We start from the raw sequence: 24741 nt of genomic DNA on the forward strand, positions 1-24741 counted from the left end.
TTTTCCTCAATATTAAGTAGCCTACACACAGTTCAGCCCTGTATCCTCTCCTAAGTTCAGACTTCGCAAGTTTGATATGGAAAACAAACTCCCAAGGACACGTCAGGTAAATCTTCAAAGGGAACAGTACTTTATAACCTTATTCCCATTAGCCTGGCTACATTGTTTCACTTTCTCAACAATAAGATGAAAACATGATATAAGGAACTGCCTATTTTCATTTAGAAATTAACTTAACAGACACCAAAAATGTTTTAGTGTCGTGTAGCTGCACATTTATATGACCGTCATTTTCACTGTATGCATATTTATAACAAAACAGAGCCTTTAACATCACTGCCTGCTTTCATTTTCGTTGAAAATACAAAACATACCCTCTCTTTATATCAGTTTAATAATCAGTAATTGACATTATAAAAGTATAACATACAATAGGTTTATACATTGTAGGAAATAAATGCAAGCAATCAGTCAAATGTGTTGAATCAGTGCACTTGGTTACGTTAATTAAGATATTAACCAAACTTATCTTTGCGCTCAACCAAAACACGTTACCTGAGAACAAGTAATAGATTCAAATGACAGGGAATATGTTGTTAGATGTAGACACAAGATGAATTAAATATCTCGTTTAAGAAATATTCCGACCCGCACAGCTCTTATATGGGTTGATGTGCTCAAAGCAAGCTGTAGTGCATGCCAGAGTGTGTGTGGTCACGTGATGTGTGTTTACAGTGGTGCAGTATGGGCGGAGAGCTGTTCTGAAACGTCAGGGTAGACGCGCATCACTTTATTCTAAAATGCTGTTTCAAAACTAAAATGTGTTAGTGTAAACGGGGCCTTAGTTTAGTTTTGAAAGCTTGTCATGTTTAAAAAAGGAAAAGAGATAAAGTGTATGTATAATTAGTTTTTTTTTGACACATTATTGAAGTACTATTGAAAAGTAATAGTAAAGTAAAAAGTAAAGAAAGAAAAAAAGAATATTATGAACTAGGAATGATGGAATTACTCTCTAACAAGAGGTTACATGTGTGAAGATTAAAGATACTGATGAGAGGTTTGCACTGACTGTGGGCTATACATTGCATGTCGTTTTTAAACCCAAATAAGGACTAAATGTATGTTGTGTGTAGTTTATCTGTAATTGGTAACGTATCTGAGACTGTAAGTGTCTGTATCTGTTCATGTGTGCTGCATTTATTTTTTTATTTTATATAATTGCAGATATTACAACAGGCTATTTTGCCCCATATCATTGACCTGCAGTTGTTATCAAGTCATGTTGATAGAAAGGTTAGTAATGAAACATAATGAATATTTAAACAGTGTTTGTGTGTATAAAGCATCAACTTTGTGAGAAGTGCTTCTCTTATTATATGTGAACGACCTGTACAGCTTTAATTGACATTTCCTTAAGCGAGAATAATGTCGACTGAAACTTTGTCGTACACCACACCAACCAAAATGGTACCATTGGTACCCTTTTAGCAGTGGAAACGCAAGCCTGATAAAGGTGACTCCTACCGTACTGTAACACTCAGTGGAAACAGGCCAAAAAAAGTCTCAGATCTGACTTGGTGAGACCCTGTTATCATACCGTCAGAGTCTTATACCGGCCCATGCCTAACTGGGGCATTCATTTTTAAGATTTATTTTTTTTTTTTTTGAACTTTATTTTTATACATTAAAACGTTTTACAGAACAGAACATTCAGTGACAGCAGCGGTCATTAACAAAAAAAATAATAATAATAAATAAATAAAAAAATAAAAATAAAAAAAGACAGTAACCGCAGATGTAAATAAAAAAATTACAAAAAAAAAAAAAAAAAAACACAATATTTTCAGTTTCAAAGGAGCTAGAAATACTATGTCCTATTCAGGTACAACGTAACAGGTGCCCATCTTTGTTTAAAAATATCCAGTTTTAGTTGAAGTTGAGCAGTCATATACTCCATTCTATATATACAATCAAGTTTTTCTATCCACTGTACTATTGTTGGAGGGTGTGGCTTCATCCAATTTATTGTTATGGTCTTTCTTGCACTTAGTAAAAGTATATGTAGTATATATCTCTGGTTTTTATTATATATATCCTGGGGTATCCCTTCAAGCAAGAAAAACAGGGGAGTAAAAGGTAGATCTACCTGCATAATTTTCATTATCTCAATCTTTACCCCTTGCCAAAATGCAAGTATCTTCATTTTTAAGATTTAAACAGGCATTTTATTTCCAGTAACATTAGGGTGGCTTTAGCTGCTCATCAAACACTTGTTATAAAAAAAAAAAAATGTACGTTATGTCCTTTGCAGTTTGTTATTCCTTTGTTTTGCATTTCATGTAGTCCTCAGGTCGTGGTTTATGTATTCAGTGGAGAAACTCTGGTTTAATGGGACAAATTGCTGCATCTTGGATGCTTTTAGTGGAAATGCGACAATTGCCTTGGAGTTATGGCGCTTCCACACATGTGCCTGTTTTATCCAGCTTTGCTGCTCTTGTAGCCTCAGAGCTTGGGAGGAAAAGCAACTGTGCTACTCTGTCATGATTACCACAAGTACATTGTATGCTTCCATAAAGTCTGAACACTGCTACAAAAAGCATAGCTATATAAACAATGAATAGATTAGATTGTTTGCTGCTTTTAAAAAAGAAAAATCCTGTCCTTGTGTTGAGGGCGCAGAATTGTCGATGAAGCTTTTCCTGAAGCTATATTCACATAAAACATTCCTAATGATTTTGATGCCTGTATTGAACTGTACAATCCATTCGCAATACAGAACGCAGACAAAAAACCACTTGGAGGCCAAAAAATGCTTTTAGATTTACAACTTGTTTACGTACAACCTTCAAGGTTCCTGTCGAAAGTTGAAACTGCATTTGTTTTGAGCTGTTTCTGCTGAAATTTCGTTTCTTCTTGCAAAATTTCCCATTTATTGTATTAGAGAAACGTGAAATACAATGGAACTGCCTACTCGCCTCTTTAAACGCTGTTTCCCCTTTCACTAGCCTTCGTTTGTCCTGATTTAAAGGCAGAACTTCTTCTGTAATTACTGTACTGTGTGCACTGGTCCCTTGGTTTGACTCTCTTTAACCTTCCTCTTTGCTGACAGCTCTGCCCTGAAAATGATCTGCATGGCTGATCAATGGTGCACTCTTAGACAGCTACATGTTTTTTTCCTCACGCTTTTCCCCGAATTCTAGGATGTCTCAGAGCCATTTAGCAGTCCAGAATTAACGTATTTCTATTCCAGCCTCCATCTGAAGAGGAATTCTCTCTTATCGAGGGTAGCACTTATTAAAGTTTACATTGAAATCACATCATTTAAAGAGTCATTGCGTGCTAGCTTTAGCATACGAATCATGAAGGATGCATTAATCTTCTTTAACTATCCTGAGTAGGGCTGCCTGAGTAACATTGCAGTACTTTTTTATTTTATTTTGTGATGTACATTGCGAAATGAAAACAATTTCACCAAATGACTTAATGTATCCATTTTGTAATACATTAATAATGTTAGATCAATTGGGATGATTCTGCAGTGGTAGTGCATCTCCATAAAATCTAATAAACTATCTATGAAAATGTGTCGGGAGACCTCAAATCAGGAACGCGCACACATAGGGCTCAACCTGTGCAGTGCACATGCCCTTTTTAGTAGAGCTGTGAACCTACACTAGTCTCACGGTTCGGTTACGATTATCATGCCATCGATTCGGTTCAATTCGATATTTCGGTGCATCATGGTGCATTGACGGTGCTTTCCATACACAGTTTTATATTTTCTTCACAGCAGCATTTCTTGTATTAAAATGTATGAATATATTTGTGTTTATATACTATTTGTAATACAATTTTGTCATTTATTACAAACAGTCAGATATATAAACTGTAACTTTAAACAAAACGAGCATTTAGCAAATAATATAAACAAATATAAATATCCAGCTCAATTTCTGATCCCCTGTCTAGTTTTCTTACACCCCTTTAATTGGTCACACCCTCAACAAAAAAAACGGTCGCGATTGGCTCTTGCGCGCTGCGCTCTTCACAGATGAGTGATGCTGATAAGCGGCAGGCGGCAGCGGCGATCTCACAGCTGATGTATGATAGACACGGTGGAGAAAACTCTGCAGACACGCACTGTGTGTGTGTGTGTGTGTGTGTGTGTGTGTGTGTGTGTGTGTGTGTGTGTGTGTGTGTGTGTGTGTGTGTGTGTGTGTGTGTGTGTGTGTGTGCGCGCGTGAGAGAGACAGAGCGCACGTACGCGCGCGCGAGAGAGAGATAGAGAAATGGAGTAGGCTACTTTCATTCTCTCGATCTCAGTGAAATAGGGGCTTTTGTTGTGATTGTCAGTGAAAGACGGATCCAGCAAACACACACAGTGAAATTGTGCACAGTTTATGAGTTTTAAGTAGTTAAAGCGCTGTAAATACTCGATCGCCTCCCTCGCGACAGAGTGCATATGAGGTAAATGACGTCAGGAGTAACCAGTTATGATTATTACTGAACCGATACCGAACTGTCCGCGTCTGCATCGCAGACCCTGCACCCTACTTTTTAGTCTTGGATAGAAAGTGCCCTTCCAAAATTATCAAAAGTGCTCCCGCGACACCCCCCTTCCCCCTACCGCCCTTCAGTAGGTGCGCGACAACACCGCTCTTGAGTACTCGCGCAGTACGCAGTGTAACAACAACAACAACAACGCCCCCCACCCCCCGCTATTCAAAATTTCCCCTGCACATGCCCTTTGGACAGTCTCTGCATGGGCCTGCCTCATGATATTGTTGTCTGTGCTATTTGCAGTGTGTTTCTCTATTTGCATGTGTTGTGAGTAGGGCTGTGCAATTAATCGAAAACCCAATTTCGATTTTGGCTTTTAACGATTATGAAAAACCATTAATCGAGATAGACGATTATTCCATCACGTATCGCCCTCTTTCCAGTTGTACACCTGTGAAAACTCTTTGCCTCTGCAAAGCTCATTTCCTTGTAATAATGACTAAAAGCATGTCCTGTAATGTAACTTTTGCAGCACGGGATGCGCATTATTCATAATTTTAAAAGCGCAAAAGAGCATGTGCTGTTGTGTGTGTGCGCGCCGTGCTTAGCCTCGGACAGCAGAGCGCACACACACATCTAACGCGATCTTAATGTGAGCGCTTTAATGGTCAAATACATGCACATTTGTGTCAGAGCGCGGTGTTTATTGATTATTCATATTAACCCCCATTTGTGTACAAGTTGAGAATCAAAAGACACGTAAAAGAGAAACCATATCAGAGCTACAAAATTCTTAAAGAGACAGCGCGCGATATTCCTGCTGCTGCCGACTGTTTTTATTATTAATCAATAATAAAATTAAAAATACAGTGAAGATGCTTAAAGCACAGTTTAAACAACAGATTTAATAACTCATTTCTAATAACTGATTACTTTTATCTTTGCTATGATGACAGCACATTATATTTTACACATTATATTTATAGATATTCTTCAAGATACTAGTATTCAGTGACATTCAAAGGCTTAATTTGGGTAAATAGATAAGTCATTGTGTAACAGTAGTTTCTTCTGCATACAATCGAACATATATATTGCTTAAAGGGGCTAATAATATCAAGCTAATATAGGTTTCAAAATACTCAAACCTGCTTTTATTCTAGCTGAAATAAAACAAATAAGACTTTCTCTTTAAAAAAAAATAAATAAAAAAAAACTCTGTTAAACATCATTTGGGAAATATTTATATATAAAAATAAATTCACAGGAGGATGAAGAATTTTGACTTCAACTGATAATCGTTTTGAACAATCGTGATTACAATTATGACCAAAATAATCGTGATTATGATTTTTCCCATAATCGAGCAGCCCTAGTTGTGAGTATTTTCATGCATGTGTTTTAGTCAGAGATTGATAAATTAATATTTACTATTTGCATCTTCCTAAAATCTAAAAAACTATCTATAAACTTTTTAAACAATTAAAAATTTTGATTGTATGATTATAGTTTGAGGAATAATTACGGTTTGACGGTTATCTCATTTATGCATTCATTCATTTCAAAATACTAGTTGAAAATCACAAGACTTTTTGTATTTTAAAGTGTTATTTATTGATGCTCAGTAACCAATTAATATAACACAATAATAATTGTGATTAATGATTAATGAAGGAACTAAGCTGAAGATAAAATCAATGAATGAATAATCATACTTCAGGTCACAAATGGTACAGTTTCTTATACCTGAAAGATTTTAAAATCATTATGTATTCACAGGCATCAAAACACATGCAAATGATAAACTATAATACAAACTCAACTTTGCATGTGACAATTGCAAATTATCCCATTGCGATATCGATGCTGAAACAATATATATTGTGCAGCCCTAGTACCCTAAGTATTGAAAAGAACTAGATGTTTTAACCAGTTAAACTCCGTCATCAATTTTCACTTTAAGATTTAAAGGGCTAGCATTGCACCAGACCCCTTTAAGTGGTTTCGTTTGACAGTGTAGAATCTATATTTTATGCACATATGCATCACTTTGGTTTTTATTTTACTGTAAAAAAGTTATTTACACTTAAATACACAGTATTTTGGATACCCGAGCTAGATATTTTACATTCATTCATTTCATGTTCATTTTCATATTTTTTAAAATAACACATGTACAAGTTATAGCTCAAATGAAAGCTCTTGCCGGTGCTCATACGGTTCTAACATTCTTTTTACTGAATTATATTCACATATCAAACAGTTGTCGAATGAATCTCGGTGTTTCCATGGCGCAGAAGTCAAAACAATACATTTATGATCAATAAGCAGCCCCAGATAGCTCAGACAGCTGTCATCTCTTACCTTATGCTGTGCTCTTCAGGGCCATTTCTCCTCTGTTTTTGAGATGATGTGCATAAGCAATCCTTATTGTCTTATATGTCTTATATGTCTGTCGTGCTCCAAACACAGTGAATTACGTTTGATCAAACAAAAGAATAGTGAATTATGAAAACAATGATCCATCCATGTGTCTTGTATAGCACCTCTCATCAGTTGGAATACAATAACTTTTGCATAGATTATGGTAGAGACATTTTTCTTTTCTCCTATGATTACAGACATGTGCAGGAACCTGCAAAATTAATTACAGCACGCTAGACCACACAGAACCCAAAAGGTACACTTTGAAATTTGAGTTTATAAAAAAAAAAATACAAAAAGCGCCTCTTTTTTTTAGGTGTTTATTATAACACAGACGACATATAAAGTTATTTTAAACACTTTCAATAGTGTTTTATGAAACTTCAAAGGGGTTTCTTTAAAATGATACCAAATTTTTGCATTTACACTTCTGCATGTGGATTTGGGAAGCTTTTAAATTTAGCTAGGCAAAAAGTTTAACAGGTTAATGGTTTCTGAAGCAAATGTGAGTTCTTTTGCTCAGGATTTTACTTTGTGGTTGATAAACTAATCTGGGTTGTAAATTTGTGACGATAATCTGGTCTCCAGATCCCCCCTTTCATTGTCTGCAAGTAGTAAATCATAATTCTGCTCACTTAGGACTCCACTTCACTGTGAACCACATGACTTTAGGTATCATTCATGTTTGAGGTTTAATAATTGGAGTTTGGGATTTCAATATGCGCAGTAGCACTCATGAGTTCTGGAGTGGGGGATTCAAATTGGTTGTTGCTTAAGAGTGTTTATATACCAATAAAAAGATCACTTCCTGTTTGCAATCCACCCCGTTTGGCGTTTCCATGGAAACCCTGTTTCTGTATTATCCCGAGTCACTGGATCAGCATTTTCCCATTCTTAGCCACTCTCTTAATGTCTCGGTCAAGTGTATGTAGGTGTGTGCCCATTCACTGCGTGCCAGTTTCCCACCCCTGCCAGTTAATCTCATTTCATAGCGACATCCTTTCGTGATCCCCATGAGGACTCCAAGAGGACAGACAGCCGTTTTTAATCAGGGAGCGTTCACAGGTACGATTTACCGGATGAGCTTGAGCCCGGGACTTACATGGTCCATGGCCCCCTATCCCACTTTCCCATTTAAGATTAAGGTTTTACTCCCTTTGTGCGCAGGACATGGGGCTCCTGCTGGTAAACTGAGTACAGCAAAGCAGTAAATCCCAAAATGATAAGACGGGAGCATTCGGTCGCAAGAGCCTTCCCTATAAAAAATGGCTGTAAACTGACAGGAGTCGTTTCAGCGCTTTGATGGACTTAGATTGTTTTGCACCAACCAAATGGAAAAGGTGGGAAAATGTACTTCTATTAAATTACTTTGAGTTCAAGGCAGCAGCCCACTAGCTGACTCTAAACAACTCAATTTTAGCAAGGGATGTCCTACTGACTTCTTTCTGACTTTTCTTGCCCTCGTCTGGAAGAGGTCTGTCATGCCCACAGATTCAAAATGAAATCGAGTTGATAGACTAAATGGTTGTGTTAGATGTTATACTTGGTTCCTTCCAAAATGTGATATTTTGAAGAATGTGGAAATGACACATTTACTTTTATTACATGCCCAGACATTTCGTTTTGAACAGATCTCAGCTTTTGCGTTCAGTAGAAGAAAGCTTAATACAGTTTTGGAAAAAGATGAGCAAAAAAAAACAGTTTTCACGCTGCTCCTCCTCTGACGACAAGTGCAGGTTGCCAGATTGACATCCTCAACAGGAATGAGCCTGACTATCGAGTCCAAAGGCTGATATAAATCATGTTCTAAATAAAAGCTACAGCACATGATAGAGGTAATATTTTACATATTAAACCTTTTCTCCTAATCAACACCTGAAATTGATATTTTAGAAATGGCTTCTATTTCTTACAGCTGATCTACTGAAAACTGACAATGATCACTTCAGGTACACCTTATGTGCTTCATTCAGTGTTAAATGCTGATTATGTGAGTTTGAATGCCATTTTACATTGCCATAATGAAAGCAGCCACAGATAGTTCACCTCAGATCTTTAAAAAATGGTTTGAAATTGAGATTTGTGACAGTGCAAGCTAACACATATCAGTGATTCAGCATCTACGTTTAATAATGTTAAAGAGGCTTAATATGTATTAATTAGATTAGAAATCTTACCATTTTGTTGGAGCGCAGTGAGTGCACTACTCTGTGCTTCTGAATGGCTGTATTTAAATTTCTGTGGTGTTTCGACTGGTGCAAACAGCCACATTGCTTCACTGCAAATCTTGTCACATAGCTTGTTGTTAGGACACAGGTTTGCAATGTAACCTGCTCACCTAATGTTTACTTTTGTAATATTTATTTTACTTGCTAATTATTAACCAGCTTGTGTGGAAGTCTGTTTTTGCGTCTCATTTTGGAGGTTGTTAAGGTTCACCGGAGGTCGCATTTTTGGTCGTGGACATACTTTAAGAGCCTTCCTAACTGAATGAATCAAATATGTTGTTTTCCACCAAGGCAACTGCTGAAATATAATTGGCCAAAGTGGCATTAGGCGGGTTAAATGACCAAAACAAAGACAGCCGTTCCGGCACGTAACGCACATTTTCAAAGTAGAATATCTGACTTCAGCATGGTTTTTCAGATAAACACTGAAAAACTTAGCATGTTCACTTTTTCACCTAGCATATTTCTTAAATATCTGAAAACATATTATTTATATACTTTAGAAGAGTCAAAAACTTACATACAACACCTTTAACACTTTACATTTATGTTAAAGATTCAACTTTAGTTATTCATATTAGCCTTGATTACACATAATCAGAATGGATGTGTTCAAAGTTTTAGTGTAAGTTCCAACTTGAAAAGTCACCTTTAAGTGCAGGGCTTAACAACTCCAGTATTTGTTATCATTAGTATGTTTTCATCCACCTATTCTATGTCCGTTTTGGAATATCGGCTAGATGCACACGATTTAAAAATGTGAAGAAGCTTTAGGTGTTTTGTTTACTTTGATTAATGTTTTTGCATGTCCGCATGGTTCCTGTCTCTAATAGAGTGAGTTTTAGCTACGTGTAGCATTCAGAAAAAAACAAAAACAAAGCACCCACGAAGAAACTTGATACAGAGGAATGTAACAACTTACTGCCAGCTAGCGTTTCGGAAGTGTAATTGCAGAGCAACACAAGCAACATGCAGAAGTATAAATGTACGGCTACTCGCAATGCATGCGCCGTGGGTCAAGGTGATCACTCGATGCAGAAGTATAAACCAGCCTTTAGTGGGCAAACTAGCGGAGCAACTACATTGCACAAAAATCTGAAATGTTGTTTTGGTTCTAAAATCCCTCATTCAAAGTCTGTCATCAAAGTGATCCAGTATTAATACCTGTCCTGAACATCTGCCCTCCCAAAGAGCATCCTACACCTCCAGAAGCCACCATGTTTATGGAGCTTAGTCTTTGTTTTATAAGAAAAAAAAAGTCCTACAGTCTCCTACCAAAGCAAATTCCATTCTCTTTTTGATTTGCTGCTGGCTTATCAGGAAGTGACGATTTTGTTATATGACTTATTGGCTGGAAACATTTCTTTATTCGCAAATGTTTTATGCAGTTTTGCGCAAAAGGTATAATTTGTATCTTTGGATGGAAACCTAGATATTAGCCCCTTTCACACAGTGATACCAGTAATTCCGGAAAGACTTTACCGATATATATGTAAAAAAAGCGCTGTTCACACAGGCGAGGACGTTACGGAATTTTTCCGGAAAAGAGCATTCACACATCCATCGCAAAATGCCGGTAAATTCTGACATCATTAACCAGAAATGACCTCTAAACGGCTGCGCTTGTGTTTGTAAACATTTGACTACATTACAAACTCTTCCGATGGATCAGTATTGAGTACAACTCCAATGAAAACATAAACACTTTCACCTGTCGAGATGTTCATGATAGTGTGTGTGCTGGCGCTATGGGCGCTTACGGGCACACGCAAAGCTTGAAGGTAAACAAACTACGGATTATCATAAACATTTTATCGATATTTATTTACACAGTTAGCATTAAGAAGGAACATAGAAACGTTATCTGAATAACATCTAGCAGCTAAATGTGTCTGGAAAAATATTCAAAGGCTTTTATTCTCATAAACCGCGCACACGTGAATGCGTCTGACTGTTCTGATTGGCTAAAGTAGACGTCTCACTTCAGCACATTCTAGACGTGGACGCGCTCTTTCCGGCAATCTTCCTTCTGCATTCACACAGCGCAGCATTTCAGCAAATTACCAGTAATGTTATAACTTCTCTTTCCGGAAAATAGCCAGAACGAATTTACCGGTATTTTCAAAAAGGGCCTGTTTTGCCGGTAATTTTCCGGAAAGGTCTGTATGTGTGAAAGGGGCTATTGTCATTTCAAAATAAGGTAACTAACACTTTCTTAATTGGTGGGATATAATTAGGTCTGAATATTAGCTGTCTTATATAATCAGCCATGAAAGATTCAGATGCATTGATCTATTGCCAATTTTAAGCTTCAAAATTCATAAAAAGGTGCAGAAATCATCTACTTTCTACAATAATCCACAAGCCAGTGGGAAAGAGCTATCCTGGTCTGCCCACAAAATCACCCCTGCAGCACTTCATGGGGCTTACCGTTGAATACATGCATCCGTGCACCGCTTTAGCAAGGAGGAGAACAAATATTTCTATTCGGTAAACAGACTGTTCTGCCCTCACTTTTGCAAGGCTTTTAAGTGTAGTAAGTATAACAACCAGCGTTTTCTAAGGGAAACATTTAGACCAGATCCGAGCAGTACGGTAGATTATCAGTTTGTCAGCGTGAGAAGAAGATCATCGGTCTCTGCCAGGATCTCGAGAGCCCATCCCAGACTACTTTAAAGCTAGTCGGAAGTTATGTTTTGAGTCTGCACGGCTATTAACTAACGCAGCAGGGAGCTGTGCTGCTGGAGCTGTTAACGCTCACCCGCTGAGACATGCAGCTCTATCCCCCTCTGATTCTTCAACTAGTCTGTCAATGAGGCTTATGACTGAGAATCGGCTAGCGAGACGCCAACATCAGAGTCATTCAGAGACGTGGCTTGAGAGGAAAGGAAGCAAGTGTATTCTGCCGTGAAGTGTGGACTAATTTTTGACTGCCCGCGGTTTGTGTGACAGACACACAGCAACTATAAAACCCCGCTCGTCCTCCTCCGCTTCTCACACCTACACAGTTTTTACCGCAGTTCATCTCTCCCCGCTGATCTTTTTATATTTGCTTCCTTCCCTTCTTGCGGTCCTTTCCAGTTCTCTGACTGTGTTTCTGTCACCGACCGCATGTTAACAGGACCTGCAGGCTTGGGCAGGTGTCTTCTACATCTTGTAGTCTGGATGTTGGAATAACACTCCAGAGTACCTGAGGTCATAAAGAAACCTTCAGTTTATGGATTCGATTTGGGTTCTGATTAGGTCTCTGGTGTCGGCTGTGGATTTTCAACTGTGACTCATTGTTCCCAACAGAACTAGGATAGAATTTCTGTCGATGTCCTTTGTTACTGAAGCATTTACAGTGAAATGTGTTCCAGTTGGCTTGCAACTGACATGCTGGTGGTTGTATTACTTTTAAAAAGTATTTTCAAACTTTTTTACTCCAAGGCCCTAGACCAAGGGTGCCCAATCCTGTTGCTGGAGATCTACCTTCCTGCAAAGTTCAACTGCAACCTTGGTCAAACGCTCCTGTCATTAATTACCAAGTGCTCCTCCAGATCCTACTTAGGCCATGTCCACACGTACAAAAGTATTTTAAGAACCTGAGTATTCCCTGATTTCATTTTGTTTTAATCTGTCCACATGAAAAAGCAAAGACGAACCATGATGCATGTAATGGGATTGCCTAACCAACACGTTAGCTAAGGGTGCCAGACCTTACAACACACACCAGCTGATTGGTGAAGAGAAGACAATGAAGCCAATTATGATATGTGGATGGTTAGGAGGTCATGATGGACAGAGGCCAGTGGGCAAATTTGGCCAGGATGCCTGGATTAAACCCCTACTTTTTTTCGAAGGACATCCTGGTATTTTTAATAACCACAGAGTCAAGACCTCAGTTCAACGTCTCGACAATATAGCAGTATAGTGTCCCCTTCACTATACTGGGGCGTTAGAACCCACACAGACCGCAGCTTGAGCACCTCCTGTTGGTCTCACTAACACCACTTCCAGCAGCAACCTGGCTTTCCCATGTGTTTTCCCATCCAAGTGCTGAACTGGAGCAACCATGCTTTGCTTCAGTGAGCGACCATGTGAGAGTTGCCGAGAGCTAGCTGCCAGGTAGTGAGAGTGAGTTGCATTCTAGTCAATACAAACATGAGTACAGAGGTGGATTATCGTATCACGGTTGAACAATGCAGAATACGTATTTGATTGCCACAAATGTGCAGAATTAGCATTTTCCGTGTTTGGAGTGAACCCAGCCATGTTGGCCATTCAGATAAGAGAAAACAGTGTGCACGCTGACATTATCAGGCTAAAATTCTGAGTTTAGTATCCACACGATCACACTGTACCTGGAGTTTTGGAAAACCTTCACGCTGGAGTTTCAGAAAGTTTTGGTTTCAGTCACCTGACACTGCGTTTTCATTTGGACAAACAGCAAAACCACATAGAAAATGCGGTTTTGAAAATACCCGTGTTCGTGTGGACTGGGCCCTAGTTTGTTTATTTGTTTGTGATCAGAGTTAAAGCTGAATTCTGCAGGAAGGTAGATCTCCACTAACAGGATTGGGCAACCCTAGACTGTACAAAATTCTAAGACATGAGGCTATTAAAGTATTTCTTAGGGCAGGATTTAAATTTGAAGTAAGATTGCATGAAAAAACTGATTCTAATGTGCATCTTGTCAGGGAAACCCGTGTCTGTAATTAGTAGTAAATCTCCGAAGGCCAGAGGCTGCTCACATGGAAACTGCAAATACGCCACAAAGAAGAGACTTGGTTGAAATTTAACTGCTTTTATCAATTCAACATGACTAATTAAAAACGAAACTACATAATCATCTCACAGATTTATTGCAAACTCTTGACTGAAGTTATGTGGCATGTTAGAGGAGTACAAACATGTTATTTAATGCATTATTTTCCAGTGTTTGTAGATCAGCCTCAATACAGAGCCATATGTCACTGAGAAGTGATGCAACAGCTGTCAAATCACAAAACAATAGTGATCCATTTCAGATTTGAGCTGAATTAAATCTTTTGATCTTTTGCGTAGCTTGTCAGTGAACCATGGCTCTGTGTAGTAAATGCTTCTCCATCTGAAAGCAGCTGCTGGAGATTTAGGTTTACATTTTAGGTTTTTATTTTATATGTTATTAACTGTTGTTGCACTTTTTTAAAGGTTACAAACCTGTTTAGCAATTTTACCTTTTTTTTTTTGCCTTGGAATAGCCACTGAGGTTGCAGAAAGAAAAAAAAAAACTGGAGCGCTAGCATTTACAGCGAGAGAATGACGTCCGATACAGTACAGAGTTTGTTGTTGTAATAGAGACAAGTTATATTACATAGTTATATGATTGCATATCATATATATTATTTGCATAATGCTTTCAGCTTATTATAACAGGTTGTCACCCAGTGATAAGCACAGTTATTCAGCAAAATTAACGTTAAGGTGAACGGCGTTCGTCTGACAGGTGCATTTTTGATAGCACCCTCCCAATGGATATTGGATGAGACGGAATGGCCAAGCATCCAGCCCCAAATATACAACTATCTCACTTCCAAGTAATTTTACAAGAGAGAATTCCTACAAGTCTTTGGATGCCAACAATGTTGTTCTGTGTGGTCATGTGCAAGAAATAATGTTCCATGATTACCAGATTCAAAACTATGTAGTGCTAAAAAAGACGAAGAAAGGAGACAGAACTGTACAAGGCCTGGGTAATCATCAACAAGCAAAACAACTGCATTCTGACAGCGAACCCTGCCATGCAGGTGCAATATGCGAACGTACATTTTTACATTTCATTCTAAGCATTCAATGTCGGCAGTTTAATTCACCATATTTAACTGTTTTTCTTAAAATGATTGCTGCAATCAAACAGTCGAGCCGAGCATTTTTAATTAGGTCCTCACTCCATTCTGCTTTTATGATGGCTGCTCTAAAGACATCTGCGGTTGGCATTAAAAGCAGTGTGGTGTACGGTAAAAGTTACGTTTTTTATTTTTGGACTTTTGAATTTGGAATCCTACCGCACAGCATGACATGTTTGCTATTGCAACCGGTCTTTTTTTGCAACCGCTATGCACCGTTGAACCCGTGAGATGTAGGTTGGTAATTCCCCTATTAGGCAATAAACTCAACTCTCTCAACCTTGATAGTTTGTAGCACTTTAAGGCTGGCCTAGTAAAGGGCATGAATACGAAAATACATAAAATATGAATACATAGTTCAGAAAGTTCTTTAAAGGGCACCTAGGTTACCCCTTTTTTCAGATTTAATATAAGTCTTTTGCGTCTCTAGAATGTGTATATAAAGTTTCAGATCAAAATACCCATCAGATTTTTCATTATACCTTTTACAAGATGCTGTTTTATACTGATTTCCAGCAGGGGGTGGTTTTGTCGTACCTTTAAGCCGAGTTCTGCCCGCCTACTGTCTCTACATGCATCCTCCCTCAGCTGCGTCAGACAACAGACAGACTTAAAGGAAGGTCTCACGTAGCGTTTGTGAGATACTACAGCAAGAACTAACCTTTACTAATCAGTATTGTAAAGTTGCATTGATGAGTCACACACAATATCGTTACAAAGTTAACGCGCACACACACACACACACAGATACACACACACACACACAGGCAGGCAGGCAGACAGACAGAGCGCGCTTGGCTTAGTTAAGGCTAACCTAAAGTACTGTGTGGATATCTGTTATGCTAATGTACAAAATAAACCTGATTTAACTTCCACAAACCGGAATTGAAGCGTCTTCTTTTATAATTGTTCTGACACGCGGCTGTGCTGATGAAGTAAAGCTGAAGTAAAACGCTGTTATTAATTACACACTCTGTTTTAAAACACTTTAAACATGTGAAACTTAACTCTTAATCACATTTGATGATGATTGCTGATCCTAGTGAAAAGAACAGACCTTTTATTCCCGGTTGCTTTGCGTATGTCTGTCTGGTCTTGTTGACATATACACGCGACTACCGGAACATGTTAATGCGCGCAGCTGTCAATCAATTCGGTGGGCGGGGGGATCGCACACCTACGTAATGGTGCGATCGATTTGAAAACAACTCCATTGGCCGACCCTTTTTTTTGTAGTTAAATTGAAAAAAAAGGACTGGGTGTGTTCATATCACCCCAGTATGACGGTCACTATACCAACACACAGATCTGTCCAAACAGCTGGAAAAGTATATTTTTTTTTTACCATAGGTGCCCTTTAAAACAGTGATATGAAAATGGACACACATTTTACACTGGTTTACACACCTTTTGCATTGGTATTATCCACATGTGATTTAGATTTATGAAATGATGTCTCAATTCTAGATGTAAACAGGCCTGAGATGTTCTGAAAATAAAAGTCTTTGGCTTTTCACTGATAAACCAAAGTCAGCTTTCAATTGCTATTCCATTTTTTTTTTCTTTTAAAGAGACATTTTAATCTGGGCAACTTCACATTTGCTTGAGCATCTGCAATTTATTGCAGGTTTGTGATGTTTGACTCCATTGAGAAAAGAAATCTCATGAACCTGAGGTAAGCTGGTGTTGGCAGGTCATACTTGACTGCGCAGGAAAGCAGTAAAAGGATTTTAAAGTGCTTTAGGAACTCGTCTCCATGCATTAAATTAAACCCTTCCGTAACATTTACATGTGGAGTCTCTCTTTAAAGAGGCACGTGAGGTCAGAGGACAAACTCTTAAAACAGCCGGTTCTTGCTGCCGGCACACAATCGCACGCAGGTGAAAGCATGCATGTCACACCATTACTGTGAATTTTTACTACAGTTCTTATCTGGAGGCAGTCACTTTTTCCTTGAGCGCACAGAATAACCTGCCATGACAGTTTAGATCTGAGAGTAGTTGGTGTCAGTTGTAGGATTGGCGTTTTGCAGGGATTATTTGTAATTGCAAGTGGGATTGGCATGTCGGGTAGAATGAAATTTGTGATTGGTATTCAGTAGCTGTGTTCCAAAACCAAATGAGCTTGCTGTCAGCTTCCTACATAGGCAGCATCCTAACTGCAATTGATTTGGAAAGCTTTACATGGGGAAGACTGTGTGCATCATACAAATAGCACTGCATCACGTTGGAGACTTTATTTATTGTTAATTTCCAACAAATTTGACAAACATCATAATGCTTTTACTGTTTTAGAAATTTTGGGACTGGGACTGTCTCTACCAGTCGTTACACATGAATTAATGAAAACATTTGAATTACAAGAGTGTGAATTGTGAGCCGTTTACATTAGTGTGTAAACATTAATGGAATTAAAGTTGTGGTACAAATACATTTGACCACTTGCAGAGTTTACCATTAAAATATCTTTAAAACTAGCCTAGATCATTGTCTGTTGAAATATTATAGCTCGCCATCTGCTGTTAAACTAGCCTAGAGTGCAGTGTACTGTTAATAATAATAATAATTATTCCTTACATTTATATAGTGCTTTTCCGGGCGCTCAAAGCGTTTTACACAATGGGGGGGAATCTCCTCGTCCACCATCAGTGTGCAGTATCCACCTGGATGACGCGACGGCAGCCATTTTGTGCCAGACCGATGGTTAGGAGGCCATGATGGACAGAGGCCAGTGGGCAGATTTGGCCAGGATGCCTGGGATTTTTAACGACCACAGAGTCGGGACTTCGGTTTAGCATCTCATCCGAAAGACGGCGCTCACTGAGCAGTATAGCGGCCCCGCCACTATACTGGGGCATTAGGACCCACACAGACCGCATGTTGGGCACCCTCTGCTGGCCTCACTAATACCACTTCCGGCAGCAACCTAGCTTTCCCATGTGGTCTCCCATCCAGGTACTGACCGGCCGCAGCCCTGCTTAGCTTCAGTGGGCAACCATGTGAGAATTGCAGAGAGCTAGCTGCCGGCCTCAAATACTAAATACTTAAATTACTTAAAATACTTAAATACTAGCCTAGAGCATCACCTGCTGTTAAAAACTAGCCTAGAGCACCATCAGCTGTTTAAAACAAGCCTAGTTTAGTCTGTTGTTAAAAACTAGCCTAGTTTAGTCAGCTGTTTTTAAACTAGCCTAGTAAACTGTTTGCTGTTTAAAAACTAGCCTAGAGTGCCATCTACCATTTAAAAACTAGCCTAGAGCACTGTCTTTAAAAGTATTTAAAAGTGTATTTAAAAGTAGCCTAGTGCGCTGTTTACTGTTTAAAATATAACCTAGAGCAAAATCAGGTGTTTAAAAACTAGCCCATAGCGGTGTTTGCCATTCAAAAACTATGCTAGAGCACAGTCTGCCTTTTTAAAACTAGCCTAGAATGAATGCTGTCTGCTGTTTAAAAACTAGCCTACAGTGCCGTCTGCTTTTTTAAAACTAGCCTAGAGTGGCTTCTACTGTTTAAAAACTAACCTAGAGTGCCATCTGCAGTTTAAAAACTAACCTAGAGTACCATCTGCGGTTTAAAAATTAGCCTAGAGTGCCATCTACTGTTAAAATTTAGCCTAAACTTACCTGGAATGCCATCTGCTGTTTAAAAACTTGCCTAGAGCACCATCTGCTGTTCAAAAACTAGCCTAGAGCACCATCTGATGTTAATAACTAACCTAAACTCGCCTAGAGCTCCGTCTGCTATTTAAAATCTAGCCTAGAGCTCTGTTTGCTGTTAAAAAAAACTAGCCTAGAGCACCATCTGCTGTTTAAAATCTTGCCTAGAGCACTGTCCGCTCTTTAAAACCTAGCCTAGTGTGCTGTCTCCAGTTAATTAACTAGCCTGGAGCGCCGTCTGCTGTTTAAAACTAGCCTAGAGCGCCGTCTGCAGTTTTTTTTTTTTTTTTTTTTTTTTTTTGCAGTTTAAAAACTAGCCTAGAGCATCGTCTGCTATTTTAAAACTAGCCAAGAGTGCCGTTTGCTGTTTTATAACTAGCCTAGAGCAACATCTGCTGTTAAAAACTAGCCTGAACTAGCACAGAGTTGATGTCTGCTTTTTAAATACTAGCCTAGAGTGCCCTTTTGTTGTTTAAAAACTAGCCTAGAGCACCATCTGCTGTTAAAAACTAATATGGAGCGCCGTCTAATGTTTAAAAAGTAGCCTAGAGTGCCTTTTTGTTGTTTTAAAACTGGCCTAGAACACGGTCTGCTGTTTAAAAACTAGCCTAGAGCACCATCTGCTGTTTAAAAAAAATAGCCTGAACTAGCCTAGAAGTCTATGTTTGCTGTTTAAAAACTAGGCTAGAGCGCCTTTTTGTTGTTTCAAAACTAGCCTAGAGCGCCTTTTTGTAGTTTACAAACTAGCCTAGAGCACCATCTGCTGTTAAAAACTAGCCTGAACTAGCACAGAGTTGATGTCTGCTTTTTAAATACTAGCCTAGAGTGCCCTTTTGTTGTTTAAAAACTAGCCTAGAGCACCATCTGCTGTTAAAAACTAGCATGGAGCGCCGTCTAATGTTTAAAAAGTAGCCTAGAGTGCCTTTTTGTTGTTTTAAAACTGGCCTAGAACACCGTCTGCTGTTTAAAAACTAGCCTAGAGCACCATCTGCTGTTTAAAAAAAAATAGCCTGAACTAGCCTAGAAGTCTATGTTTGCTGTTTAAAAACTAGGCTAGAGCGCCTTTTTGTTGTTTCAAAACTAGCCTAGAGCGCCTTTTTGTAGTTTACAAACTAGCCTAGAGCACCATCTGCTGTTTAAAAACTAGCCTAGAGCGCTGTCTGCTGTTTCAAAGCTAGCCTAGAGCGCCATTTGCTGTTTTAAAAACTAGCCTAGAGCACCATCAGCTGTTTAAAAAAAAAAATAAACAAGGCTCAACCAATTCCAGAGATAATCAATTTAGAATTGATCTATGACTCAAAATGCATTGATTAATCATCCCAGCCCTAATAAGATTACATATTTTTAATTTTTAGTGTCAATAATTTAAATACATTGAATTGCCTACTTTGGACACATGCAGTGTTTTAATATTCTGCATAAATTGGCGCCTCACTTGACTTTGGAACTGATCCAGTATCACGCATGATGTGAATAAAGTTTCAAATCTTCGTCAGAGCTGGTCAGCTGGGGCTAAACAAACGCCCCTGAATTTTAACCTTCCTCAAGCACCGCACTGCTTTGGATTCCTCTCGCAATGCACAAAAAGTGTTTGTCTGAGCGAAGACAGCTAATGAATTGCCTGAAAATTAGCTATGGATAAAGCTCAAGTTTTTATCAGTAATGCCAGCTAATTAAAATGCCCTTTTCACCCACAGTCAGTAATACTGAGGCACATTCGGGTGGCGTTCATTTACAGCAGAGCAAAAAATATGAGGTGCGGATGAAGATGCATGAAGTCTTGTAATCCTGCACAGCTGGGAAGTCATGTTAAGAGGGATTTCAGTAGCAAATTAACAGCAGCTTGTAAACGATGTTTGGTTGCTGCTGTTTGTGGTTTTGGTCAATGCACGCTCACAACTTTTTTTCTTCGTCTTCCTTTGTAACTTCTATTTTGAGGATTTAGAGCTGAGGAAGGTCATTAGGTCAGTGTTTACTATGTGCAAGGAAGTTCATAAAGTGTGAACTCCAGCTGACTCTGTGCACTTGCACCTTTTTTATGTTTATATATTCTTGTCAGTGCTACTGGATTTTGGAGTTCTTAAAAGTAAAAAACAAAAACTTACACTCTCAACAAACAAAGTACAGAACTTTGAGTAAAACAACATAAACTGTAGGACTGTGCGATTTGGGGAAAATATCTAATTGCGCTTTTTTTGGACAGATGTTGTGATTTTTGATTTGTAATTTAATTTTGTAGTCAAGCTTCAGCTCAGTAATCTGTATCGTAGCATCTTGCTGCTAAAATGCAATGAGCGTTAGTTTAAAAAAAAAAAAAGGAACTGAAAATATATTATGGGTGCTTTCACACTTGGTTCAACTGCCTGGACCATACCCAAGTACGATTGCCTACGATTTATATATATATATATATATATATATATATATATATATATATATATATATATATATATTAAGGGTGGAGCCGAACCCGAATACGGTATTTGGAAAGGCACGAATAGCGTGTTTTTACGAATACTTGATTCGAACAAATACTTGAAAAATTATTTGTATTCGGGAGCAAGAAAAACACTATCAAAAAGCAGCGTTTCCTCGTGAGACCACAGTGCATGCCCGCGTGAGTGAGTGAGTGAGTGAGTGAGTGAGTGAGTGAGTGAGTGAGTGAGTGAGTGAGTGAGTGAGTGAGTGAGTGAGTGAGTGAGTGAGTGAGTGAGTGAGTGAGTGAGTGAGTGAGTGAGTGAGTGAGTGAGTGAGTGAGTGAGTGAGTGAGTGAGTGAGTGAGAGAGAGAGAGAGAGAGAGAGAGACACGCTCAGTGCAAAACGCGCCAAAGCCCGAAACTGAAAGCGAGACGTGACTTTTAAGGGACTGTTTCATATGGATTTATTAATCATTCTTACAGTTCAGTGATCGCAAACTGCCGTAGTTTATTAAAGACGCAAACCTCTCACTGCACGTCAGCTGCGCGCCTTCAGCAGACCTCCTCATTCCTGCAGCACGAGGGCTTTATGATTGTTTATGCGCGCCAAAAGTGGCGGATCTGTCCGGTAAAATATCTGACTGCGTGTCACCGCATCCCTAAGGACTGTTAGGCGAAATATTTGACTGCATGTCACTGCATAACAAACGACTGAAACGATATAACTAGAGAAATCTCCACTGTGCCACTGTGCGTATGACAAGCCGTTTTAGCATTTAAACCTTGTTCAGACTATCCATAAATATATTTAGAAATATCTCTAATTATATTTTGACTTGTCATAATTATAATTCAGATTGGAAATATCTGCAAATATATTATGACTGACTAGTCATATTCCTCCATTGACTTCCATTGAAAAATATTTGCAGATATCTCTAAATAAACAAACAAACAAACTTTGTGTCTTTTTGTGGCAGGCAGATGACAATATCAGGGCTGTATCTTTTAGTATTATATAGAATACTTTTGTTCTGCCAGATCTCTCAGGCAGGGTTTTATTTAGATTTATTTAGTTAATTTTAGTTTTTGGAATTCTGTCAATTGGAAAAAAGTTCTTTCAGAAGAAGAACAGTTTTTTGAAGTATTATTTGTTTCTATTCTGTCTATTCAGTGCCTTCAACAAGAACGGTGGTGGTGGTGTTCATAATATTCACAATGGTATTTTATTAGTTGTTGGTTTAACCATGGATGAGATAATGGCTTCTATGTTATTTTCTTTTCAATGACATTTCTTATCACATGTTCAAAAACAACAGCCAATATTGCATATCTATAATTTATATAATGGGTATAATTAAACAATACTTTCACTATAACGTAAATTAGAAGTGTAATAGAAAAAATATATATTTCTGCGCCATTTTGAATTTTACTCGAATACAAATACAAATACAAATACAAATACTTTTCCCCCTCAACAAATACAAATACAAATACAAATACCGGCTGCTCCGCACATCCCTAATATATATATATATATATATACATACATATTTTTTTTCTCCTGAACCCCGGTACGCTTCAGCATAGAGCTTGCGAGCATCGAATACGTTATATAAACTATAGTTTGTGGTATGACGCAACCTTTGTGAGGTCGCATACCCCTTGCTGTGGCTGACGCCGACGTTGATGTGCACCTCTCAAAAAATTTAACTACATGTCGTGATGACACGAAGAGCAAGCTCTGTGATTGGTTGGCTTAATAGCGACGACAAATGTGGGAGCTCTAGTTGGTAATTGATTTGTTCTTAACTTATGGTTAAAGTCAGTGTTTCCTCTAGGATTATTTCCAGCTGTGGCGGCAGGCCTTTTTTTTAACACAGATCTACATGTGGCGTCATTTCAATGACAAATGTCAAGAGCGCAGTATTAGAAGTTGAGATAGCTTTAATGTAATAGCCAACAGCATGCGGATCTCTTTGCTTGCGTGCCGGTTTCCTCTGCTCGTGCACAAAACTTTCTGCACACCCCCTCAAATATAAGCCACTTCAAGAGTGCGCACATCTTGTGCTCTCTTAAATATATGGTGCTGAAGTGTGATTTAGTGCGTTTATGTAACGAGTATGTCTCCAGCATTTATTAGATTTGCTAGGAATATTTCTGAGTGTCTCCCTTATAAACCTACAGTGATGTTAATGCGACCTGAAGTAAAGTGAAATGGCTATACGTCGAGTTTGCTGGCCTCACGCAACACGCACCTGTCAGTTAGCACGTAACCTAAAAAGGTTAAACAAATGATGCACAGCACTACTACGGTTACAGAAAAGTTTGTGCTGTTATAATTGAGTTACCTTTTAATACATTTAGGTACGATTATTACCCACTATTAAAAAAATAAAACGTTTTGAATGAGATGGTTGCAGTTGATTAGTCAAAAGTTGGAAGTGGTGTTAGAGAGGCCAGCACGGGGCGCTCAACCTGTGGTCTGTGTGAGTCCTAATGCCCTGGTAAAAATGAAAGGGACACTATACTGTCAGTGGGTGCCGTCTTTCGGATGAGACGTTAAACCTTGGTCCTGACTTTCTATGGTCATTAAAAATCCCGTGACACTTCTCGTAAAGAGTTGCAGTGTAACCCCGGTGTCCTGGCAAAAATCCCTTAATCGGTCCTTACGATCATGGCCTCCCAATCATCCCCTTCCATTGAATTTGCTCTATCACTGTCTCTTTACTCCACCAATAGCTGGTGTGTGGTGAGCGAACTGGCACTGTTGTCCTGTGGCTGCCATCACATCATCCAGGTGGATGCTGCACACTAGTGTTGGTGTGTAGAGACCCCCCTTATGATTGTGAAGCGCTTTGGGTCTATGACCATACACAATAAATACGCTACATAAATACACATTACATTACAAGGGATTGATCATCGGTGATAAACACAGGCTAAAATGACCAACTTAACTTTACACACATGAGTCATAAATCACTAAGTTATGCAGAATCGTGTTCAAAATCAATTTAATCAGACAATCGAGATATTCATTCTGCGATAATGACATATTACTTCTCTGTGAAATACCGTTCTGTGTAGTAAATTCTGCACATGAAATTACCACATATAGTAACGTGTTTTTTTCCAAACTTGCTTTATAACTTTAGTCGCATGTTTAGAATAAAGTAAGATTATTTCATGATCCTGGGATTATTAGTCACATTATATCAATGAAAGCAGTTCAATTTTCAGTTAAAATGCAATGCTATGGTGGTTTCCTGTTTTGTTTTGTTTTTTTGTGCGTGTTTGCAGTTACAAGAGCACCCTCTTGCCTACAGAGAAAATTTACCGCTGATTATACAACCGAGCTTTCCTGACAAGCTGCGCATGACAATTGGAATTCCTCAATTGTGTTTATGATTTCAGCCATGAACAGCCCAAACCCTTAAAACAGGGTATTTGGCCACTACCGTTGTCAATAATATTTGAATGATTTTAGATCCGATATTCGGTTAAACTTGCTCAAATCAAAAACAAACCTTTGCACATAAGCTGCTTGGTTTTTGATAGTCATCCCAAGTCACAAGCCCTCCAAAAGCTCATGAAAACGCTTGTCAGGATGCAAGGTAACTTCTGATTAACTGTCATTTCTATAG

The 24741-nt window shown here is 38.6% G+C and overlaps 1 protein-coding gene and 1 long non-coding RNA gene across 2 annotated transcripts in view; both read left to right on the forward strand.

Annotated features, from left to right (window-relative positions):
- Nucleotides 1–24741, forward strand: part of abhd17c (abhydrolase domain containing 17C, depalmitoylase) — a 94592-nt gene that overhangs the window by 16532 nt on the left and 53319 nt on the right.
- On the forward strand, nucleotides 5175–10395 carry LOC141375307 (uncharacterized). Its single transcript, XR_012383141.1, has 3 exons — nucleotides 5175–5997; nucleotides 6421–6575; nucleotides 6620–10395. It is a non-coding gene; the product is annotated as an uncharacterized lncRNA (long non-coding RNA).

Source organism: Danio rerio, chromosome 7, assembly GCF_049306965.1.
Source record: "Danio rerio strain Tuebingen ecotype United States chromosome 7, GRCz12tu, whole genome shotgun sequence".
In the NCBI taxonomy this organism is placed as follows: Eukaryota; Metazoa; Chordata; class Actinopteri; order Cypriniformes; family Danionidae; genus Danio; species Danio rerio.